Here is a 25,013-nt window from a genome sequence, read left to right on the forward strand (position 1 = left end):
TGTATATAAATACAACAATAAGTCAGAAGTATCAGAAAACATAGTTTTCTTCATTTTCATTTTGGTGTGGAAGGACTAGCCTCTGTTAGGAGAACCAGAAAGCAAGCTACGTCAGAAAGTTTGCATCTAAAACTCACCATATCTCTTATCACTTGTGTGACCATGCAAAAGTTCTCTATTACAATTTTCCAGCTTGGAAATGTGGCTATTAATATAGCTACCTCAGATAAACACTGTGAGGATTAAATAATGATTTAGGGAGGATCAAGTGAGAGAATATAGGCAAAAGATTTAGTCTTGGCACTCTAATATATTTGGGTGTTAAAAATACATTCTATAAATTAATTAAAGGAAATAGAGACTCCACATCATATTGAATATTTTAGCTTGTTTTGTCTTACTATTTGACAAAAAATGTCAATGTTATTTTTCCTAAATATTGTTTTATTTTTCTACTGATAATATAAATATAATTTCGTAAAATAAAGAGTAGTTTCAAAATCTACTTGGTTGTTGGTTATTCTTAGCCTCTAATTTTTTTCTTAAATTATGGCCTTTGCTTTCACATAAAAGTCGGCGTTCTAATTAAAAGATAAAATTTTAAATGTGCACAATGGCTATGCAAAATTATCCATATCATTCTTGAGAAACTCTGGACATAATAAAAACTTTACCACACAAAAATTTAAACCTTGTCATAGAAATATATAACACAAATAAAAGAAAGTGATGAAAAGAAAATATTTATAACATATACTTCAAACAAAGGGATCTCTGATATATACTGAACCCTTATAAATCAATGAGAAACAAAAAGAACACATATATAATATATAGTCAAAACATATAGTTCCATCGAAGCTGTTAGAATATACTGTAACACATAGTGTGCTGGTAATGTAATCTAAATCTATAAGACATTTGAGGCTGGGAGAGTAATGAAAACTATTAGAAATTCATATCATTTGATTATAATTCAGCATCTAGGAATCAGAGGAAAAAAATCATGATATAGCAGATGATTATATACAAATATGTTTTGCAAGATTATTTGTAAGGCCAATAATTTTAATACCACTTATATAGCCATAAAGATAGTCGAACAACTTATAATGTATCCATGCAGTGAAAAACAATAAATCACTTTAAAATGATGATACACTCTTAGTTATATGTTCTAATCTAGAAATTTTTAAGGGGAAAAAAGTCTATTTACAGGAAAATTTGCAAAGCATAATCACTTATTTATAGAAAATACTACTACTTATAGCAATGATTATAATAAAAAGAAAAATATTGTATAATATTATGCATTTATTTATATTCAAGAGAAAATATAAAATAAGAATATGCTAGTACTGATTGTCCCTAAAAAGTGATGGTATATTAAAAATGTGGAATTTATGGTGAGTGAGAATACAGAGACTATCACTTCTGAGTTTATATTTTTTAAAACTCAAAACAAATAATGGATAGCATTTACTCTTTGTGATTGATATGTGTTTAAGTTTTTTTAAATGGGGAACTTGTTAAATGGATGAATGCAAAAATAATCAATAAAAAAACAGAACAGTTAAACATAAAGGAACTTTGTAAGACTAAATGCCAAAGTCTCATGCCATTTTTGTGATGGGAAGAAATAAAAGCCTCTACAGACACTAAACATGATATTCTTGTCAATCTTCTACCCTATCATACTACCAGTAAAATACATTAACTACAAAAAAATTACTTTATAAAATGTTTTTTAACTTGAGCAGCAGATACTTGCATATCACAGCCTCACAGAGCGAAGCCAGGGAAAATTTCTCCTCATATCAAAAAAACTCACTGCTATGATTTGCCTTGCTAGAAAAGAGATTTCTTAATTAAGATGGTATGTTGCTGTTGTCTCTAGTACTCTACCTCAAATTCATTTATCCCACTGTATAATTATGTCATTATAAAAGGACTTTATTTTAGATGTATCATATTTCATGATAATATACACGTGGCTTTAAGGATGGACTTATTCTACAGTGTTTTACAGAACCCAGATACTGGATTGCCTTAAAGACAACCCATCATTCGAGGAGTGCGAACTTCTAGAAGCTCCACTGGCCAAGACACCTGCAGGTCTTTAGGGCAAGCATACTTCAATTACACCTGCAGAGTAGCGTCAATGTGCTTATGCCTGCCAAAAAATAAGTATACAAAACATGCAGGTGCAGTGATGAAGATCCATCCCATTATGTTCTCTGATTCTAACTTCCTAATGGAAGGAGTCCAGGTTAAAAGAATCTAAACAGTTTGCAGCTCTAATGCACAACCCATCCAAACAGAAGTAACATTTTTGGTTCATGAGACACGAATTCTCATGAACCAAAATTCTTCTCAATTGATCTCCATGGGGGGAACTAAACAACCTTGAATCTTATTCCTAGCAGCACAATGTACAAATAAAAGTAACTGAAATATTCATCCTCTCACCACTCAAGTCCTCTTCAGTGAAAATCTTAAAGAACATAACAAAAAGTTTTAAAATTATTTTTGCCCTAGCAACTTGCACTACCACAAGATAGAACTCATAGAATAGACAGAGCTGCTTTTCCAGTCACGATAGACTCCTCTTTCAAGGTTGTTCAGTTAAAGCTGGAACATGTGAAAATGTTTTCTGAATATAAATTTATGTTTTACAATAAAATGTGTGAAAATAATAGCATAATTGAATAATGTAAACTAATATACATTATTTTATGGTAAAATAGTAATTATTATATTGCATATAATAATAATATATCATTATTACATAATGATATAATTATGTTATTATTATGAAAAATAATGATAATTCAATATGTACAAGCACTGTGTTGAAATTCTTTTATACTTGAACTTATTTGTTGCTTATAACAACCTCATTCTATAGATACTATTATATTCCCTCTTACCAACTGGAAAATCACAGTTTAGGGAAGTTTAGTAATTTGTAAAACAAGCCACAGTTAGTAAGTGGTGGATCAAGATTTCAAATCCAGATATGTCTGGATTCTGAGTTTGATCAGGCTCTACCATTAAGTTACATTGACTCTCATAAGGTTAAGCCTATACCATATCACATTGATCATTGTGACCCAGTATGGTGTGGATCACAACTCCTGAAGTTCATAAGAAAATTACACAAAATAGTTTCTTAGATACGACAAAACATCAAAAGCTTCTCTTATTTATAGTTAATTGCTTACATGCGTGTTTGTATATTTCAAAGTCCTTTATCAGATATGTTTTGTAAATAATTTCTCTCATTCCATGGCTTGTTCTTTAATTCTTTTAATGGTATCTTTCACAGAGCGTTTTAGTTTCTGGTTGCAGCTGTAGCAAATTACCACAAAGTTGATAGCTTAAAACAATAAAATTCTGCTCTTTCCCCATTCTGGAGACCAGAAATTTAACACCAATTTGACTAGGATGTATTTCAGAAGGGCCTTGTTCCCAGAGGCTCTAGTGGAGAAGGAGTTCCCTGACTCTTCTAGTTTCTGGTGACTGCTGGCTTTCTTTCGTGGCTGCTTCGCCCCAATGCCTGTTTCCATCTTCACATCACCTTCTCCTCTTGTGTGTGTCTAACTTTCCTCCACCTCTCACTAATAAGAACTGAATTTGGATACCACTCAGAGAATCCAGGATAATCTCTTCATGTCAAGACCCTTAACTTAATCATATCTACAAAGATCTTTTTTTTCTTCCAAGTTCACATTTACAGGTTCCAAGAATTAGGACCTGGTATCTCTGACTATACATTTTCAGCCTACTATATAGATCAGAATGTTTTTAATTTTAATAATGTCTAACTTATCAATTATTGAATTTCATGGATTTTTTCTTTGGGGATTGTATCTAAAAGTTATTATCAAACCTGAAGTTACACAGCTTTTCTCCTATGTGTTCTAGAAGTTTTACAGATTTGTGTTTTATATTTAGTTCTATGATCTATTTCGAGTTAATTTCTATGAAATATGTAAGGTCTATGTCTAAATTTATTTTTAATATGGATGTTCAATTGTTTCAGCACCATTTGTTAAATAATTCTTATGTGTTATGAGTATAATTGTTCTGCAGCCATTGGCTTACTTATCCTTACCACAGTTGGCTTTTAAAAAGAGCTGTTACAGTATGATGTAGGGCAATCTCCTAAAGGAATTAGACTAAATTGTTTTTTTTTTAAAAACGATCTGATACAGAAAATGTATAAAGCATGGGGATAAGAACAGGGATGGATGTAATCACTCTGTGTATAATTGAGGAGAATATTATTATCATACTGCTTTACCTTTACATTTGTATTCTTTAAGTTATCATCTTTAAAAAGAACACTTGAAAAGAAAAAAAATTTGAATGTGGAAATGAAATGCTAGCCTAAAAATATTTTACTAAAACATGTACTTCAATTTCAACAAGTTCTAGTTTTTGGAAGGAAAATACCCAAATTAAATTCTGACAATGGACGTATATAAAAGGATTAAAAAGAAAATAAAATATTTGGATTTAAATGAATCTTTAAATGATACCAGTTATACTTGAATATTTCTTGCTGCAGTAATTTAAGTGTGAATTTTTTTTCTTATTGTTATATGTTCTCCAAAATATATCTGAGATCTAAAATTTACCATGTCATGGAAATTTGGAAAATGACACAATTCAATGTAAGGCTTTGTTGTGGCTGTGTTACTCATTCTGTGCTAAAACTATATTTTTAAAAAAAGTATTAGCCTAGAAAGATACCAAGACATGTTACATCACAAAAAAAGATTCTGAATTCAAATACTATTGAGAAGACTTATAAAAATTAAAAGGTTTCCAGACCACAAATATCTTAAAGAATTTAGCTATTTACTCTGTTATATTCATTTTAAAGTGAGAATGTATAGTACACCAGATTTATCAAACAAACCGTCCTTGGAATTCTTTTCTTTTTCATGGAGCATCTCTCAATATCTCTCAGGAGACCAATGTTCTGTAGAATACATTTATGTGAAATGTTGAACTATAACAATGCCCAAAGCAAGTACCTAATGAGCTTTCCTTAAGGAAAATGAGCAAGGGTTTATGACTTATCATGGTAATTAGAGTGAAGATAAGCAGAAGGAAATTTTAAATAACTCATTTTAACATGGAAGAAAAAAATCAACCAAAAAAGCTGAAAACTAAACTGCTATTAAGGATTCAAAAGTGTCGGATTCTTGAACAGATCAACAGCTTTTGAGAAAAGTTACCTTAAACGTAACTCATAAAATAGCTATATCTAAAATAATATATTTTCATAGTTCAGGAGTAAAAATAAAAGTGTTATTACAATAAGTTGAATTTGCAAACCAGTCAAAGGATGAAATGTATAATCCTTTAGAGACAGAGCTTTACATTAAAGTTTCAGTTTTACCTCATTCCATGTAACTTTGGTCAGAATGAAACTCAGAAATTAAACTAATATGTTGAAACAGCATCACAAAAAAAGATGTCTTGCATTGTATTTTTAAACTAAAAACAGATTATGTACATTTTAATTCAATATTTATAAATCATAGATCTTGGCTGAGCTGTTATCAGTATCATATCATAATGTTACAAGATAAATGATATTCACTGCCAGCAAACAACAATCGGACCTCAACATGGGTTTCTATCTGAAATATATGTGCCTGTCCCACTGTGTCTGTATAGGTGAGTTTTGTCAATAAAATAATGAGACTGTCGTTCTGTTATAATCATCAGTCTCAATGTGTCAGCATATTTCCATCAATCCATATAATCTGTCATTTTTATATGTATCACTTTTTAAATAGTAACTGAATTTTTCAAGTTGGATGCTACAACAACAAATGATCCAAAAACCCACCAAATTATATAATTTTCCTTATAATTTACAACATATCCAGTTTAATCAATACATTTAAAAAATATTTAGCCAAGAATACTTTTATCCACATGCTAGACAGTTGGCATTTTCATCATACCAAGTACTCCTAAGACTGCATCTGTTTCACCAGAAAAGGTGGGGGCAAGAATACTCTAGGATTTGATGCCAAAATATATCAGTATTTTAGGCAACATTAGCTTGTTGTCCATGTTGCCCCAGGTTTTGTTTTTATTTTGTATTGTTTGCTTCTATTTTTGCAGGAGAAAGAATTTCTTTGCACGGATTTTTGCTTTTCATACCTCACCAAAGAGCCCTCTGAGGGTTTATTCACAGAGATATTCTTTATAGGACACAAGGATAAATCTGGAGGAGAGACACTAATTTCAAACACATTCATTTTGTTTCTATAGAGTACCTCAATGCTCCCCCCATTAAATTTCCATATTGATAAATAAAAATACGAGAAATATGATGAGGAAAACCAAACCAAATACCTTACTAAGAACTGTATTTGAGTTAAAAGATTGTTTTATACAATAATTTTAGTTTATAATCTGCAATAGTGAAAACAAGCATGGCCCTCCATCTTCCAATACCCCCAGTGATTTAAAATGCAAATTTTCTTCATTTTGTCTTGTATCAGAATTGAGAACAACTAATCATTTTATGCACATTTGAATGCATTTCTTGTTTCCAAAATGATGTCTTCAGAAAACCAGAAGCTTGAGTGTATGTCATGTGTGTTTATAACACTGACAAAATCAGTTTGCTCAGTTACATGATTTACAATATAGAAGTAAAGCTGGAAAATTTTTATAAACTTTTCTAAATGTAACCTATTGTACCTTAATATCAACTGTATCTTGGGATAATGTGTTAACCATGAACAAATTACGCTTGCACAGTGATTATACAAGATAAAAACCAGAGTTATGGAAATCATTGGTGTTAAAGATGTTTTTTCTCTATAGTATTTAAATATACAACAAAATCATATTTATTGAAATTAGGTTATTCCCTTTAAGCTAAGTTTTCAAAACAGCTTTCAAAATATGTTGAAATGAGTACTTTTTTTAAGGCTGAGAGCAAATATTCTAGATAAATGTGTGATTGAGTCAATTAAAACAGATTTACAACATACTTCCAGGGAATAATTAGTCAAGTTAGTATTTCCCTAAATTGAATGAATGCTTTTGGATAACACTTATTATTATAAAATATAATTGCTTATGCTATCAAATTTCCAACACATATTCCTGTTTAGAAACAACGGAACATTATCCATGTTTTCTTCATTAGCTATACTTATTTCATTCAACTTGAGTTCTGGAATAATATATTCTTTTTTATATCTTTAATTTTTTCATGAAGATTTTAAACCAATTATGAAGAAAGTAAAATAAATCCCCATCAGAATTTTGCCAAATTTACTTCTTTTTTAATATTTTAAGTATATATGTTATAAATTTATCCATTACATTATTTCAAAACCCAGATACTGCTTTACAATGTCTTGTACATAAATTTACCTATTATAACTTAAATGACAATTATGATTCTTCCAAAATTCAGAAGCCGTCTTACTGAAATTGGAATATTATCTGAACTCTTTACCATGATCTAAAAAGACATTTCAAAATTTGGTTCCCACATATCTTAGTAACTTCATTTTACACCATACGCCTTCTTGCTCTCTTCTTGCGTCTGGCCTCCTTTATATTTCTCAAACAAGCCAAGCCCTTCCATTCAGGGCCTTTGCACTTGTTATTTTCTGTGTTTGGAACAGTCTAATCTCCTGAATGCTGTATGACTGTATTTTTTCATAATTCAAGCCTCAATCCAAACCATATTTCTTTAAATAGACTTCCCTGGCCCACCACATCTCAAGTGTCTTTGCCTCTTCCCTGGATGCTGTCTAGCACAGCCCTTGTTTATTTTCTTCATGATAATTGCAATCTAAATTATTTTATTTATTTATTTACATGTGTGTTGTCTATTTCCACCAATGAAGTGGAAACATCATGGGGGCTGAGTCCTATTGCTACCTGCTGATTTGCTACTGACTGCATCATTATTTGGTACATAAATATTTGTTGAATAAAGAATGAAAAAATTAACTACACTTCCTATTTGTCCTCCTTAGGAAGCCAAATGAAAACTTTCTTTTCTCACATAATTTTGGGGCAAAATGGCATAACTTGGCCAACTGCCAGACTACCAAACTTCTAAAGCAACACTTTCCCCTTCTGACTAATACTAACTCACCTTCCCAGCTGTGTTACAACAGAACCTTTTCATTTGATTGACTCCCATGTGATGTCAACCTCAGGAGAGATGTCTCAAGTTCCAAAGCCAGATGGCCATTTCCAGGGACTTAATAGATATGCTGGCTCTTGTCATGGATAAGTTTGAATTACTAGACTTATCACTGGTCTTCAGTCCCCAGAACTTTACACTTAGCAACACTAAGCAATATTACAATGTGTATCTCTATGAGTGTGTATGTCTTCTATAATTGATAACTTCCTTTTGCAGTAAGTTTCCTAGAGGAATATGGATAAATATGTTTATTTATATAAAGATGTTAATGTGTTACCTGTCCTTATATATCACATTATCTTCCTAAAAACTCAACTTTAACACAAAATCCAAGTGATCAAAATGTTTAACCCTTTTATCTGCAGTTATAAGGTTGAGCAGCAATAACACTGGCAAAGTAAGTTGTGCCCTGATGACACAATGTCAATAATCTTGGCTTTCAAAACTGTATTATGAAGACCCGATTCTGTGTCCTAATAACTGAATAATATTTACATACCATTTATAATTTTCTATCAATGCACACCATATCTAAATTCATATCTAGTCCTACTTTTATTATCCCTTAATCTTAGGTATTTTCCAATGAAGGTAATATTTTCTGGGGAAAATATCTGCAATTGCTGATAATAGTGAAGCATTACAGAGAACCAATGAATGGTAGGTTTGCGTTTCTAAAAACTAATCCTCGAATGGAAACAACTGCATTGAAATACAATGGAAAGTGTCCAATAAAAGTTATTCATAAATATAATTTAATATGTGCTTAATGGTGGCAAGTGAGGCAAACAAAAGGAGAATATTACTCATTTTCATTCCTGATATCAGCATGTCTATTATAGTAAGTCTCTATCAATTTCTCACCATATTTTATAGAAAAATGATTCAGGTAGAAAATAATTTCGCCCACATTTTAGTTAATCAATGCACAGCAGTCCCAAGGACTGTGTGATGATAATAGTTATAAAATAAAATTTGAGGATCCAAATTATTAGATAAATTCTTACTATCTATATTTATCTTGAATCTATTTTTATTGGCTTGAGAAAAAAAGAACTTTCTCCTCTGATAAGATATAATCTCACTCCTGTTACAATGGCTGTCATAAAAAAGATAAAAGATGATTTCTGGTAAGGATGTGAAGAAAAGGAAACTGTTGTACATTGTTGGTGTGGATATAAGTCAGTACAGACACTATGGAAAACAGTATGAAGTTTCCTCATAAAATTAAAATTAGAGCTACCATATGATCCAGCAATCCCACTGCTGGGTATGTATCAAAATGAAATTAAATCAGTAAGTCAAAGATATATCTGAATTCCCATGTTTATTGCAGTGCTATTGACAATAGCCAAGATATGGAATCAACCTAAGGGTCCATCAACAGACAAATAGATAAAGAAAATGTGGTATAGATACGCAATGGAATATTATTAAGACACTACAAAAGAATGAAATCTTATCATTTGCAACAACATGGATGAACATGGAAGACATTATGTTAAGCGAAATAAGTCAGTCACAGAAAGACAAATACAACATTATCTCTCTCATATGTGGAATCAAAAAAAGTTAATCTCATAGAAATAGAGAATAAAATGGTGATCGCAAGAGGCTGAGGCAGTTGGCAGTGGGGGATTGGGAGATGTTGGTAAAAGGATACAAAATTACCCTTACATAGGAGGAATAACTTCAAGAGATGTATTGTACATGATGACTATAGTTAATGATGATATACTGCATTCTTGAAAAATGCTAAAGAGAGTAGATAAATGTTCTCATCACAAAACTGCTAACTATACGAGGTAATGTATATATTAGCTAAATTTAATCATTACACAATGTATACATACTTCAAAACATCATGTTGTACATGATAAATACATATAATTTCATATATTAAAATAAATATTTAAATAAATTTGAAAAAAACATGAAAGGATTGCTCACAAAAGGAAAAAGATAGCTGGCAGAGTAAAAAACAATATTTACACACAGAATACCTATAACAAACTAAAGTGGCAAGTTGTTGAATATGACTGGAACATAAACTTGTGATGTATCTTCTAGCCTTTTATTTAAAAGATAGAATCTAAATGACCTTGTCAAATTGTGATTAGGTCTTTTTTTTTATTTTATCTTGTAGACAACTGTAGAATCAATGAAGTTACTGAAGGTTAACTTCACAAAAAAGGCATATTGTGAAAGATCATTACAAATCATTTATTGAATGCATGTATAAATTTTCTCAAAATTAAGCCATTCACAAACACATTCATCCCATCTTTCAAGATATATTCCCTGCACCCACTCTAGGTTACCAGTTCATTATATGCATTCATTTCTCAGTTATTTTACTATGTATGCTTCTCTGGCAATAAATCTCTTCCATCCCTATTGATATTCTTACCCTATTACACCAACATGCTGTGTTTACTGAGCTATTCTCAGGTCTTCTCTAATACTCCATAAAGTTTATATTTTGCCTGTTAAAAAAAACTGCAGCTCTGAAGAGTTTGGTTGCATCATGAAGTTACATGCAATAAAGTCATTGTAAGATTAATAACAAGTTATCTTTATTCTAGAAATCTGTCTCAATGTAATCTGTGGGAGGAGAAGAGGAATTTCAAATATAAATGAAACAAGCTTGGCCATGAGGTTACAACTGTCTTACTTTTGTTACAGGTATGTGGAACTTAATCATATTATACTCTCTACTTTTGCATATATTTGAAATTGTCCATAGTTTTTGAAGAGTAGTCTTCACAAAATATATGTTATTTCACAACAATTTAGATGATTTTGAAATAAATATGCCATTTTTCTATTATAATGAGTTGCTTACATATTTGTCTTCTCAGTCGTATTACTCAACTACTTCCTTTTTGAGGATAAAGCCAGTATTCTATTATTTCTAAATATATTTTAAAAAACATTTATAAAGTAGCTACTTAATGAACTTTAAGTGGAATATTGGGAATATCAATACATTTTATACCTTTAATTTTTGGTCATATATATTTGTAAATTACAAATAATAAATATTAAATACATATGCATCTGTGCAGTACCTGTACATATGGCAGGTTCTAAGTTGCCTCTGACAATTCCATGAATGAAAACAGAGGTACCATTATTATACATTTTTGCTTGTTCTCTCAACTTTATATTTTACCCAAATCAAGCTTATTCTTATTCATCTTTTTATTATTTGCTTTTGCATTGCTCAGATGGCAATTGCCTTGAAATTCAGTGACAGTGTTTATAATGTTAATATGAGTCAATAACGGTAGTAGGTTATCATGATAAATCATAGTGGGATGCAGGCAAAGAATCACAGATCAATTATATCTAAGAATTACAGAGTGAGTCTTTAAGCAGGGAAGAATAGTGTCAGCTACTCAATTTGGAAAGGGAAATAAACACTCAGATTCCTAAGAGATCTACAAAAGTATTAAAAAACTGAAATAGGCTCTATGAAGAATGGTTGAGTGAATTGTGGTTTTTAGCTTGTAAAGCAAAAAGCCAACAAGGAACTTAAGACTTTTCACATTTATGGACAGGTATTGCTCATATGGGAGTATTCCAATGAGAACAATATTATAGCAAGTAGAATTTTAAAAAAAAGATTTTAGACTTACATGAATATTAGGAAAATTCTAGTGATAGCCTACAGTTCCACACTAGTTAAAAAAATTAAGTTGAAGTCAAGATTATTTAATCCATTAACTGTTCACTCAGGATTTGTGACTCTGCAAGGCCAGGTGCAATTTTTATCTTATATTTTAAATATTTGGGAGGTAATTTTTTATATCAGAGAACAAGCTAGTTTCCCAAGGTATCTTGTAATTTAAAAATTGTATGAAGCACCATAACGATATTATTTTGAAAAAGTTCACATTTGCACAAAGTCCATAGTTAGTATCCTTTGTTATCTTATTATTCTTTGTGGTTACCATATCAGGTCGGTAAATTTAGTTGGTCCCAGGTAATTTAGATGATTGAAGCTACAGGGGATGAATACAAGTATTAATCCACTAATATTTTGGGCTTCAATTTCTACATATATGAAATGAGAAGCTGAATTGGAGGATTTTAACTTACCCTTCTGCTAAATTTCTAGTGTTTCCTGAGTTTTTTAGGCCCTGATTTTTAATGCAAATGAAGCAGGCATGCAGCCAGCAGGGGGAGCCCTGATCTTATCCCCCAAATTATACAACCTCATAGATGTTGGCACACAATTGTTAAGTAAGATGATTGCTTTATTTTATACCATTCCAAAGGCATAGAAAAGACACATTTATACACAGTTTTTAAAAAGTAAAAAATTTAGGAGTGTATTATGCTGTAAAATCTATCTATCTAATGGCATAAAATAATCTTAACTGTTTAAAATTAGCATTTTCATTTAATCTTCAACGGGATTAGCTACTAGTCCCAAAGCCACTCTGAAGCACAATCCAATTCTCTAATCTTTAAACAACAGTAAAGGAAAAAATTTTGGCTAGAATTAGACACACACAGATGGTATTCCTATATTCTGTGCTTTCATATGTAACACCTGCTTCAATCTGTACTCAAAACCACTCAGGAAAAAATAAAATCTTTGCATTTACTTACTTGAAAAAATAATTTTTCTATTGACGTATTTAAAAATAAAATAATTGGTGATGTTATATTTGATTTTATGGACACACACACACACAAAGCCTTTTTTATTTTGATTCCTGTTTTACTCCATTGGTACTACACAGGCTCACTCACAATATTTTTCCATTGTAATTTCATTTATGTATTAAAATTGCTTAAATATGTATATGTATATAAATGCACACAGTCCAACACTTTCAGCTTACATTATATGTGTATATATATTTATATATATACACATATATACATTTATATATGAAATAAAGATGTTAATTAACTTTACTGGTATTTTGAAATTTTGTCTACCTTTTTGGGTTAATAATTTTCCTTCAATGTTACTAACATGAAAAATGGGAAAGGACCTTAGAATTTGTCACTTTTGAGTCATTAAAAGATACAAAAACCTAGGGTATTTATCACGTATCTAAGGCATCACATGAAGTTGCTTAAAGAGCTGAAACTATGCCTAGGTCACCTGACTCACAGACCAATAGATACGCACTATGATATATTGTTCCCTGTAATCTATACTACTCCTTTGGGGAGAGTTGTCCATATTCTTTATATCTCAATTTCAGTAAATGTATATGAAAGAACTATGTGACATCTCATTTCTGTGAAGCCACAATGGGAGTTGATGAATTAAAATTTAACTGAATATCTCTCTAAAATTCAGGTCCAATTAAATATTTTTCTATTAGGAGGAATATCTCCAAATTTATCTCTCTCTCTCTACATATATCTAGATATATAATATCTAGATATGTGTGCATTTATCTCAATATCATCATCTATCTATATTTACATTAAATGTACTTATGTAAAGTAAATAATGCAGAGAATAATGGGATATACACACTTTAGCATATGGGTATAGACACAGAAACACATATATTTGAAAAACATTACAGTCTGATGATTAGATTATGAAAGATATTAAGAAAAGTATATGTGGCAATGTTAAGATTTAAAATAAAAATTTTAAACCTATGTGAAGAATACATTGGCATATATTCCTTGCATGTTTTTGAAATATTATTTCAATGAATGAGAAAAGTTTGAATTCTTATTCAGACCACAGCACTCTTACCCCCAGCTTCCTTAAATTTTTTCTAGAGATAAGAAGGTTGGTGCTAGGAAATAGTGAAAAATATAGAAGTTCGAATTTGCATTCCTCACCTGTCACCCTACTTTCACATATACTAATATTTAATAAATGTGAATAAACACATTAAAAGTAGGCGTATCAGACAAGTGAAACCTAGTGAAATACATATTTTTGGAGTAAGACATTTTCACACTGTTTTTCAAATCCAACATCGATATTACTTATAATATTTTGAGCTCAGTTGTGGAGGAATTGAGGGCATTTGAAAGCATTCCTAATATAAATCAGCAAGAGTTGTTGATTTAATTATTTAACTCTCCTTCTGATCTTACTACTTATTCTATTATTCTTTGCGTACGCTGCCATATGCACCTTGTTGTTAAAAAGTAAAAAAAAAAAAAAATCAATAAAACGAACACCATAATACCATGAGGATCTAGCATGAGTTTAAGATTAATGCTGCCTATACCTTTATCCGTGGCCAAGCACTTATCATTGTGTTTGTTTTTACATTTGGAAGACAGCGTTCTACAAGTTGATATATAAAACAACTTTTTATTTGAAAGTTGTGACCATCACATTACGCTGCATAAAAACAAAGGGTAGAATTTTATGTTATATACAGAAGTTTACCAAAATTTCTCTATGGCTTTTCCTCACCTACAAAATCAATCTCAAGATAATAGTGAAAAACGATGTCATTCTAAGAATGGAGCATCACTGAATAATGGGACTAGATAAGAGGTATTCTGCCTAAGGAAATCCTCATTTGCTCCCCAAATCATTGCTAATGTAGCTCACAAAATAAAGAGTTGTTACACCAGAAAACAGACTTAATAACATATAATGATGTCCATATTGCTGTCAGTCAGTTAGCAAACACATACTGAATATCTACTATGTGCTAATGTCTGCCAAGAGCATATTTTTAATATGTAAAATTCACTTTGAGTTTAGACTATAATTTAGAAGTTATTTCTCCCCCTTCCACTGAAAGGAGTAGGCAGAGTTCAGAGGCAGCCAGTAGAAAACACTTCAAGATGGATTCAAAGCCAAAGACTATTTAATACAAACACACACACACACACGCGTGCGCGCGCACACACACACACACAGGTGTCATGCCGAGGAAAATGAGAAACTATCAATACTTTATGAAGAGCATTGAAAGATGGAACCCTCCTTAGCAATGAAGCTAAGAGGGACCATTGAAAAATGATTGTTCCCCAGAACAATTTGCTAATTGATGAAGAGTCAGCAGTTGGTATTAGCAAGATTTGATTTTTTAAAATTCTGCCAACATAAAATAGGAGTAGCTTATGTAAGATTAAAATATGAGAGAAATGACCTAAATAAGAATTAGAAGAACATACAAATGAAGTAAGAGCAAGCCAGGATAATTTGGAACTAGAATAATGGTTTTCATAATTACTTAAAGAAAATGTGAAGTATCAGAAGTCTTATATAATCAATTTTTTTATGATATTTTAATTTTTTTACCAAAATTTTAGGCAAAAATGGTGCTGTGTTCTTTTAATGTCATACTGCAGCACTGTCTAAGACGCTCACTCAAGGATGATTTAATTATCTATATGAATGTAACTTTTACTTTCTCAACTGGCAAATGATTAAAGCACAGGCTCTATGAAATCATCTGTTCTTGATTTTTTTCTGGTAAGGAAACAATTATTTTCCATCTAGTAGAAAAGATAACCTCAGAGGTGACTGTTATATTGCCCTGTAGGACATTAGCCTCAGTTTTCTATCCTTGCAATCTGATTTCAGTATTTTTTTCTTTGATACCTACACATTTTCAACATCTTAAATACATTCTGAACCAGTTTTAACACTTTGATGGTTTAGTCACTGATGAGTTAAATAAAATTTTAACTTGTGTATATTCTATACTTGTGTGGGGGTAATGTTATTTAACTTTTTAAAAATCATACTTTGACAGTTTAGTAAGTTATATGTAGGGAGTTATACTCAGTATGGAGTATCGAGTGATGTTTATCCAACTATTTGGTTATCTTCACACAACCGAAATGGCAAAGATCCTTCCAAATGTGGTTGTAATATTTGCCTAGCTGTAGTCCTAATAATGATGGCAATCTGACTCTTTCTACCAGAATGAAAATACATATAAGCAAGATCTCATAAAGAAAGCTATTTTGTTGGGTAAGAAGTAAATCTTATTTGTATTTTAACATGTTCTTAATTAATTTGTGCAGCATTATTAGTATTATAACCTAATGCTAAAGTAAAACTTAAGGTTTTCTAATATATTTTATTATATTTATGTAAGAGCATTTAAGCTTATTTAAAACTACTTTGAAAATAAAGCAAATGTAGTTTTAAAATATAAACAAAATCTACTTGATCTAGCAAAATCTTCTTATTTAAGATGAACTCAAGCTCATTGTTTTAATAAGATGACTCAATGTCTTTCATGAATCTGGACATTTATAAATTTGTTCATTTGAACATAGAAGATAAAATTTAATTATTTTTAAAGGCAGGATATATATATGAAAAAAGTAGGTTCCTGAAGTAGACAAATACTTCCAAATAGCCTTTGAGGCATAACAGTTATTTGATTGATGTACAAATTTCTAATAATTAATTTTTCTTTAATATGAAATATTAAAACATATCTTTAATAATTTGGTATGTTTCTTATATAAGAGGGTATTTAAAAGTAAATATATGTTCAAGAACTGTTTAGTAATTCATATTTTGATTCAAATAATAATAACAAAAAATATATTTTGTAGAAAATTTGTCATTTCATTCAAAAACTGCGAGGTGAGGGGTTGGAATGTACAAGACACTTAACAGTAGGTGGCAAATGCTGTCTTCTGTCTTTTCCGTATTATTTATGCATTTGCTGTCCAAAATAAATTAATATGTAAAAAATACAACATTGATATCTATTTGTTTTTAATCCTCATCAAAAGAAAGTTTACCACTCACTCTTTCCAGACCTGGTCAGGCAGGAGGCGCCATCATGGGAGTCGACACCCGCCACAACAAGGACCGAAAGGTTCGGCGCAAGGAGCCCAAGAGCCAGGATATCTACCTGAGGCCGTTGGTCAAGCTGTACAGGTTTCTGGCAAAGGAACCAACTCCACATTCAACCAGGTTGTGCTGAAGAGGTTGTTTATGAGTCGCAACAACCGGCCACCTCTGTCCCTTTCCGGGATGATCCGGAAGATGAAGCTTCCTGGCCGGGAAAACAAAACAGCCGTGGTTGTGGGGGCCATAACTGATGACGTGCGGGTTCAGGAGGTGCCGAAACTAAAGGTGTGTGCGCTGCGCGTGACCAGCCGGGCCCGCAGACACATCTTCTAGGGAGTGGGGCGGGGCGGAGCGGGGCAGGGCGCGGGGTTAAGATCCTCACTTTCGGCCAGCTGGCCCTGGACTCCCCCAAGGGCTGCGGCATCGTCCGGCTCTCCGGTCCTCGAAAGGGCGGAGGGGTGTACCCGCATTTGGCAAGGCCCCGGAAACCCTACAAACCCTACATCCGCTCCAATAGCCGGAAGTTCGAGCGTGCCCCAGACCGAAGGGCAAGCCGAGGAAACAAAAACAAACCACCCTGGATCCTACCCTCTTATTAAAAATAAGATGCTGAAAAAAAAAAAGTTTTACCTTCATTAACATAATTTTCTTTTTAAAGCCGAGGAAACAAAAACAAACCCTGGATCCTACCCTCTTATTAAAAATAAGATGCTGAAAAAAAAAAGTTTACCTTCATTAACATCATTTTCTTTTTAAAATACAGAAAAGAATAAATTATTTCAGTATATACATAAATAAAATATTCCAGTTGTAAAATAATATCTGAAAGCGATTTATCTATTTCTTATCAATTTTTGGAGATGCTGATAAGTCAGAAGTGAAATCTAGAGAACTAACATTACAGTGCAAATTGGGAGCTTTCCTAGGATTTTGCCTTATGTGCCAGCTATCTGAAAGCTGAGTTTTAGTTCATTTGAGCTATATTTTTAATCCAAAGAAGGTACATATTTCAATTTTTCTACTTGAGTTTGTGTTAGACGGTATTTATAAAACATGCAAATATTTATTTTTACAAACAATAGAAACTCTAATTTTAGCAAAGCACCACACTTGGAGTTGGACCATCTGCAATTCAGTTCAATCATGCTAACTAGCTTTGAGATCTGTATTGGGGTTCAATACCATTATGCATAAATAAGCTTTCAACCCAAAATTATTGTAGCAGATTGGGTTGAGTAATGATTTATCTGCCAAAAGTTATTTATTCAATACTTTCAAACTAGCACCTAGACGAAAAAATATTAAAATATATTTTCTAAAAAATAAACTTGAGAAGCATGCCTGAAAACGGTGAGATTGCTTTTTTGGAAGATTTTCAAAATGGTCATATAAATTTGGATTTAAATGGATAAACTACTCAGGGAATAAAATAAATACACAAATAAATAGGCCTGATACAATGATTACAGCTCTTTAAATTAATTACACAGAATTCCATAGATTTTTCTAGCTTCTCCAAAAGTTCCGTTATGGGATTAATAATAATAATATAACATAGACAGAAAACATCATTCTCTACTATAGGCATAACCCTTAGAACGACATTTATTCTTGGTATCACAATTTTGCTAAGCACAGTGAGTCATTTGTGAACTTCTGAATATGGTGTAATGTGAAGATCCTGTATTATGAATGGGAAATTCAACTCAAATTAGCATTCACTTACTCAAAAAATACGTATCTAATGCCTCCTCAGTGTCAGTCCCATGCCAAGACCTGAATATATGATAATGAAACAAACTTATCCAAATGGTGAACCAAACTGATATTCCTTGTTTAGAGATACAGTCTAGTTGAGGTAGATATTATATAAGTAAACATTTTAATTATATATTGTGATAAGTTATATAAAGAAAATAATAGTATTTAATCCTCAGAGGATAGGCTAGATAGTAGTTTTACGTTATAGTGGACAAGAAAGGCATTTTAGAATAAGAGATGTTTTGTTGAAATTTGTACAAAGAGAAGGAGGCAGCCATGCAGCGAACCTAAAAAGAGCCTTGTTTGTAGAGGAAATTTGTATGAGAATATCCATGTGCAAGAATGTTTGCTGCTTTAATGCAGTGGATCTCAGCTAGGGGAGATATTGCCACTCCCCACTACGGGAAATTTGGCAATGGCTGAAAACAATTTTGATTGTCACACTGAAGAGAGTGTGTGTGTGTGTGTGTGTGTGTGTGTGTGTGTGTGTGTGTGATTAATACTGGCATCTAGTGGATAAAGGCTAGAAATACTGCTAAACATTGATCAGTGCAGAAGACAGCTCTTTATAAGAAGCTAACTTGAGAAACCCTACTTTAAAGGAATTGAAGTGCAATATGCCTCAAAGCACAATGTTACAAGATGAAATTGAGGAGATAGAAAGGGATCATGAAGGAGCTTGTAGTCCATGACAAGAAGTTTGGATTCCATTCTGTGAAAAACCATGTATTATCATTAGGTTTTAAGTGAGATACTAATAACACTTCATTTACATTTTAAAAATCATTACTCTGGGAAATAGTGGGTTAATGAAAAGGGGTCTTTTATTTTCTACAGTAGGAATATTTTAGTATAGTCAAAAGGAGAAGTAAATTATAATGAGCACGAACCCATTTGGGTAAACAAACCATGCTATCATTGTCTTTTGCATGGAATTAAAAAAAAACTTGCATATTAACTCTTGCTAAAAAGGGATTTTTCTGAGAATTAACACACACACACACACATTCTGAGTATTTTGTGGATAACATAATAGTATAAAATAAAAGTAAATACAACAGTTCCAGTAAGGAAGATATAATAATATTCCACAAGGCACATAACCTTTGCAAATTTATTTGTTCTAGGAAGAAGGTAATAAAAATGAAGTGAACTGGTTGAAACAGACAGCGGAGGCAGACCATGAGGACTAAGTGATAGGTTGGATGTGTTGCCTAAAAAGAAGGACTGGTCAGTAATACCTCACAAATTTTTAGCTCCAGCACCTAAGCAGATAAGTTATCAGTAATAAAAATAGAAAGAACGTGGCTATAAAAGAATGTGGCTGCAAATCTCATATCTTCAGCTTCTCCAGCCCCCTTTGTAATTCAATAACATTTTATTTTACTTGGAAATTAATCTAATAATATAATATTTGTGTACTTTTTAATCTTTGAACAAAGTTGAGATTTATCTTATAGCTACAAAACGGAAAACAATGACTATAGCCTTATATGTGCAGGAAAATCTATAAATATGCATCATTAAATAGAAACTATGTATTATTTTTGCACTAGAGTACACCCTTCCTGTTTATCAGATTCCTGTTTTATGAAGGCTATCTTACAGCTCTGCAAGTTGTGGAAAATTGATAGCAATGCAAAATAATTCCTGTCTTGTCACATGCAAATTTGATCCTGTCCAGTAGATGTTTATTTAATTCACTTCCCACCTCACTGTAGAAAAAGGCAAACTTGCCGCCATTTGCATATTCATTTCAATATTCATGATCTGTACTGTGCCTGCTCTTTGAAAGCTTCTTTTTTTTAACCAGTTATAACATCTGTGGGGTTCCCTCATTAATTAATGAGTAAATAAACTGCTTAACATGTTCATTTTGATATTTCCATTAGAGTTGTAATTTTACCTTTTGTTGAAAATTTTGCTTTCACAGGTTTATCTTATAACATTCTAATTTAACAGGACACTTCTTTTCAATTACCTTCAAGTTGCTTATCATCACATCATAAAATTTTTCAAACCAAGGTATGAATAAAACAATAGTGGAAAACTCCCTATCTCTGAACGATATTTTCCTGAATATATTACCGGAATATTTACATATAAAAGCTGCATGTGTGTTTCCTTTTTTTTTAATTTAGAAAAAAAAGAAAGAATTAGAAAAACATGAACCTCTGTAAATGCCCTTTATTGAAATGGATCTGAATATAGACTAATGTTTCCACAACTTGCAGATAAATAAATAAATACTGCCACTTTCCCAGAGACTGGCAATGAACATCAACCACAATTTACTAACACATCCAAACTCAAAAGCAAACTGCTTGAACAATAACCTTCCATAATAACGCAAAAATGATTTTAAACTATGCCTATATTCTGTTTCTCAAGCAAATAGATTTTTTTCTTTTTCTTTTTTTTTTTTTTGAGATGGAGTCTTGCGCTGTCGCCCAGGCCGGAGTGCAGTGGCACAGTCTAGGCTCACTGCAAGCTCCACCTCCCGGGTTCGCGCCATTCTCCTGCCTCAGCCTCCTGAGTAGCTGGGACTACAGGCGCCTGCCACCGCGCCCGGCTGATTTTTTGTATTTTTAGTAGAGACGGGATTTCACCGTGTTAGCCAGGATGGTCTCGATCTCCTGACCTCGTGATCCGCCCACCTCGGCCTCCCAAAGTGCTGGGATTACAGGCGTGAGCCACCGCACCCGGCGCAAATAGATATTTAAAGCAATTAATTTTTGACTTATGTCACCAAACGAAGGTTCCCTTTTGCCCACGGAATGCTTTATATTCTCATGTTGTCTTTGATATGTGCCACTCAGAGACCAAATGCTTTTCAGAATATGTCATGTGGCCAGAAAACCACGTCTTGATGTACTGCAGTCTGAAGGAAAACAAATAAACCAAAAGAAAAAAATAAATAAATAAAAAGAAAAGAAAGAGAAAAAGGCAAACCTCAGAAGACTGCTTCTCACTTCTTCCCTCAGGCCTTTTCCAGGCAGTCAGCTCTTTCAGCTAGGAATAGATCCAAATCCCGTCTCCATATATAAACGCCAAGCTCGCACAATGTTTCTTGACTTCAAAAATAGATGTTTCTCTTCAATAAAGTTGTCGAATTATTTTAGAAGATTTTTTTCTTTATTTGACAGAACTGGTATGAATTTATCACTACAGGTAAGCTAAAATAGTTTCGCAGGTGCAAGTGGAAAGAGAAACACAAATTAAATGATTGTCATAGAATAATTAAGGTGTGGGGGAAATCATTTATATAGCATATTTGGGGATTACAGGGGGTTCTGCAAAATGAAGCATTTATATATGAAGAAGAAATTAATGAAAATAAAGATTATCCAAGAAGCAGAAACAGATCTAGGTTTTTAAAGGCCTGAAGTTTATTCTTTTGGGGATCTCACTCTAAGAAAAAGAATGCAAAATTGCAAAAAGAAGATTACTAATGTCCATTCAGAGTTTTTGAAGGGCTTGAGCAAATGCAAGGCTCCAAAGCTTAAACTTCATTAGAATAAATCTACCTTTTTTGAAGAAAAAAACCTCATTTTAATGTGCTGTCCAATTTTTTATTTATTAAGCAAACATTCAAAGCACTTTAATGCCCATGGTATGGTAGTTTCTAGGGATACAGCGATGAAGAAAACAAAAGGTACATGTCCCTTGCATGGCCTTGGAGGGTAAGAAACACATTAATAAGACAATCAAATGGCCAATTCAATAAAGGAGGTAAAATATGATTTTATAAAAAAGGCCATAAGTGAAAAATTTAGGAAATACAGTATACAAAGCATAAAGAAAATAACTCATAATCCCACCACACAGAGATAACCTATACTACTATTTTAAAACACTCATTTCTATTTTAGTTTGCCCATTCACAAATACATAACTTTGGAATTCTTATGACTATATCGTGTATTCAGATTTATATTTGTTTATTTACATTAGCGTGTCTAAAAATTAACATGTTTAATATCTAATTACAGTTAATTGAACAAAATTTGTTTAAATATCTCAATATTGCTTGAGAATTTCTGCTTAAAACATTTACTCTTATAGATATTACCATAAAAAAACATTTTGGGCTGCATATCTGAACATCTGCTTAGAGTCCTAGATGTGGAATTGTTTTTACAAAATTATAATTTTTTAAAGTATGTAAGGATATTTTGTATGTATTGCTAAATTATTCTTTAAAAACGTTGTGCCTACTAAGCTTCTAAGAATATTTAATTAAGACAATGTTAATTTCACAGCATCCTCATTAGCATTAGTTACTATGATTTTTAAATACTTAAAACTTGATAATCAAAAATCTTCTTACAGTTTTGCTTTACCAACATTTATTTAATTTGAGTTTACAATAAGTGATGAGTCTGTCTTTTTTGTTTTTAGTTTTTTATACTTCTTTAGTAGTTATCCATTTTAGTCCTTTATCATTTTGGTGGGTGGTGATTTTTCTCTTTTTCATTTTTGTAATATTTTTGTAAAAAATAACTAAGTGGATTATAGAATAATTAAGGTACTTTAACTTAGTAATTTTTTTCTGAACATTAATACCACCTAGCAAAATGCAGAATTAGAGAGTAATCTTGAATGAGGAAATCCTGTGAGTCTACATTAGAAGTCTCATAAACTTTGTGATTCTATTCAGCATATGGTTACTAGTCACTTCTGCACAAGAATTTTAAAATAGTTGGCCAGGCGTGATAGCGTGGTGGCTCACGCCTGTAATCCCAGCACTTTGGGAGTCTGAGGTGAGAGGATCACTTGAGGTCAGGAGTTCCACACCAGCCTGGACAACATGATGAAACCCCATCTCTACTAAAAATACAAAAATTAGCCGGGTGTGGTGGACCAGTCCTGTAATCCCAGCTACTTGGGAGGCTGAGGCAGGAGTATCCCTTGAACATGGCAAGCGGAGGTTGCAGTGAGCTGAGATTGTGCCACTGCACTCCAGCCTGGGAAACAGAACGAGACTCTGTCTCAAAATAAATAAATAAATAAAAGTAATAAATAAATAAAACAGTTGTTAAACACTCTAGAATTTCACAGACGATAAATTTTTAGGAAAATGAGAAAATCTGTTTAAGCATGGGTTAAGATGAGGAGGAGGAATGGACACTGCAGAGAGGGAATAGCACTTAGGCACAGAGGGAGAAATGAAAGAACGTAAGTCTTAAGGAGTTCAAGTAGCTGTGTACTGAAAAAGAGTAGGGGAATTAGGAAAGTTGATGCATGAAAGTGGAGAAATGGGCAGGGATGGGATCAGTTTAAAAAATAAGAGGATTGAGCAAGGTAGTTACCTGTGCAAATCTGTGCTGTAGAATGATATATTTCATAGTATCAAAGAGTGATTTAACAAAGAAACAAAAAGGGACACACATATCTCTACTAACACAGTTCTTATTACAGCAGTAGGGTCTAACACAGGCATCCCTAGTAGAAGTGGAAATGGTGAGATGCACATTTGAAAAAGACAGTTGAGGAGCCTGGTTGAGTGGAAAGAGGCAAAAAGCAGACACATCTTGTCTATAAAGATAGGAGCACAATTCAGAAAGATAAGGGCTCTGAGAATATAAAGTTTGGAGAGACACAATGAGGTTCATTTTGATGATGTCTATTTTCAGTGCCTGCAGATCATCCAGGTAGTAATATGCACTAAGTAGTGATTTTAGGGTTTTCGGAAAATTGGATTCTGGTAATTGACTTTTGAATTATTTATTACAGTTCAGCAAGTTTCTCGAAATTAAATTGTTTGCACCAGAGGGGCAGTTTTTCACAGGCTGATCACCCCCGTGTTTTATTATCAGTAATTCTGGATCTGCATCCTTTTTATTCCAACTCTGGTTTCCTTTATTCAAATGCTGCTTGTCTCCACCAGTTGGGTGACCACACCTTCTCCCTTGGTCCCTCTGATTTCAAGTGTACCCCCTACCAAAACATTCTCCAACTGTGGCTAAAGCAACTTATCTAATGCATACAATTTAAGATTAACTACATTATTATTTCTTACAGACTTTAGAAAACAACCTGGTATACACAAATTTATAGGGTGTGTTCATCTTACCTCTTAATATTCATCTCTTACCCCAAATTCCCACAATACTTAAAAACATGTCTTGATACTTTAGCTCATGTCCCCTCCTTAAAGGTGAAATATGAATCTTGTGTCATAGTCTATAATAATTATTGACTTCTCTCTCCCCTCTACTAACTGAAGTATTCTTGAGAAAATATTTTATTTATCTTAACACTTAG

At 32.4% G+C, this 25,013-nt stretch overlaps 1 protein-coding gene and 1 pseudogene across 2 annotated transcripts in view; one reads left to right on the plus strand and one right to left on the minus strand.

The window, feature by feature from the left end:
* Nucleotides 1–25,013, minus strand: part of CSMD3 (CUB and Sushi multiple domains 3) — a 1,208,741-nt gene that overhangs the window by 1,130,777 nt on the left and 52,951 nt on the right. The gene's annotated exons all lie outside the window — the stretch shown is intronic.
* Nucleotides 16,975–17,584, plus strand: LOC116813751 (large ribosomal subunit protein eL18-like; annotated as a pseudogene).

Source organism: Hylobates moloch, unplaced genomic scaffold (genome assembly GCF_009828535.3).
Source record: "Hylobates moloch isolate HMO894 unplaced genomic scaffold, HMol_V3 SCAFFOLD_9, whole genome shotgun sequence".
Classification (NCBI taxonomy): domain Eukaryota; kingdom Metazoa; phylum Chordata; class Mammalia; order Primates; family Hylobatidae; genus Hylobates; species Hylobates moloch.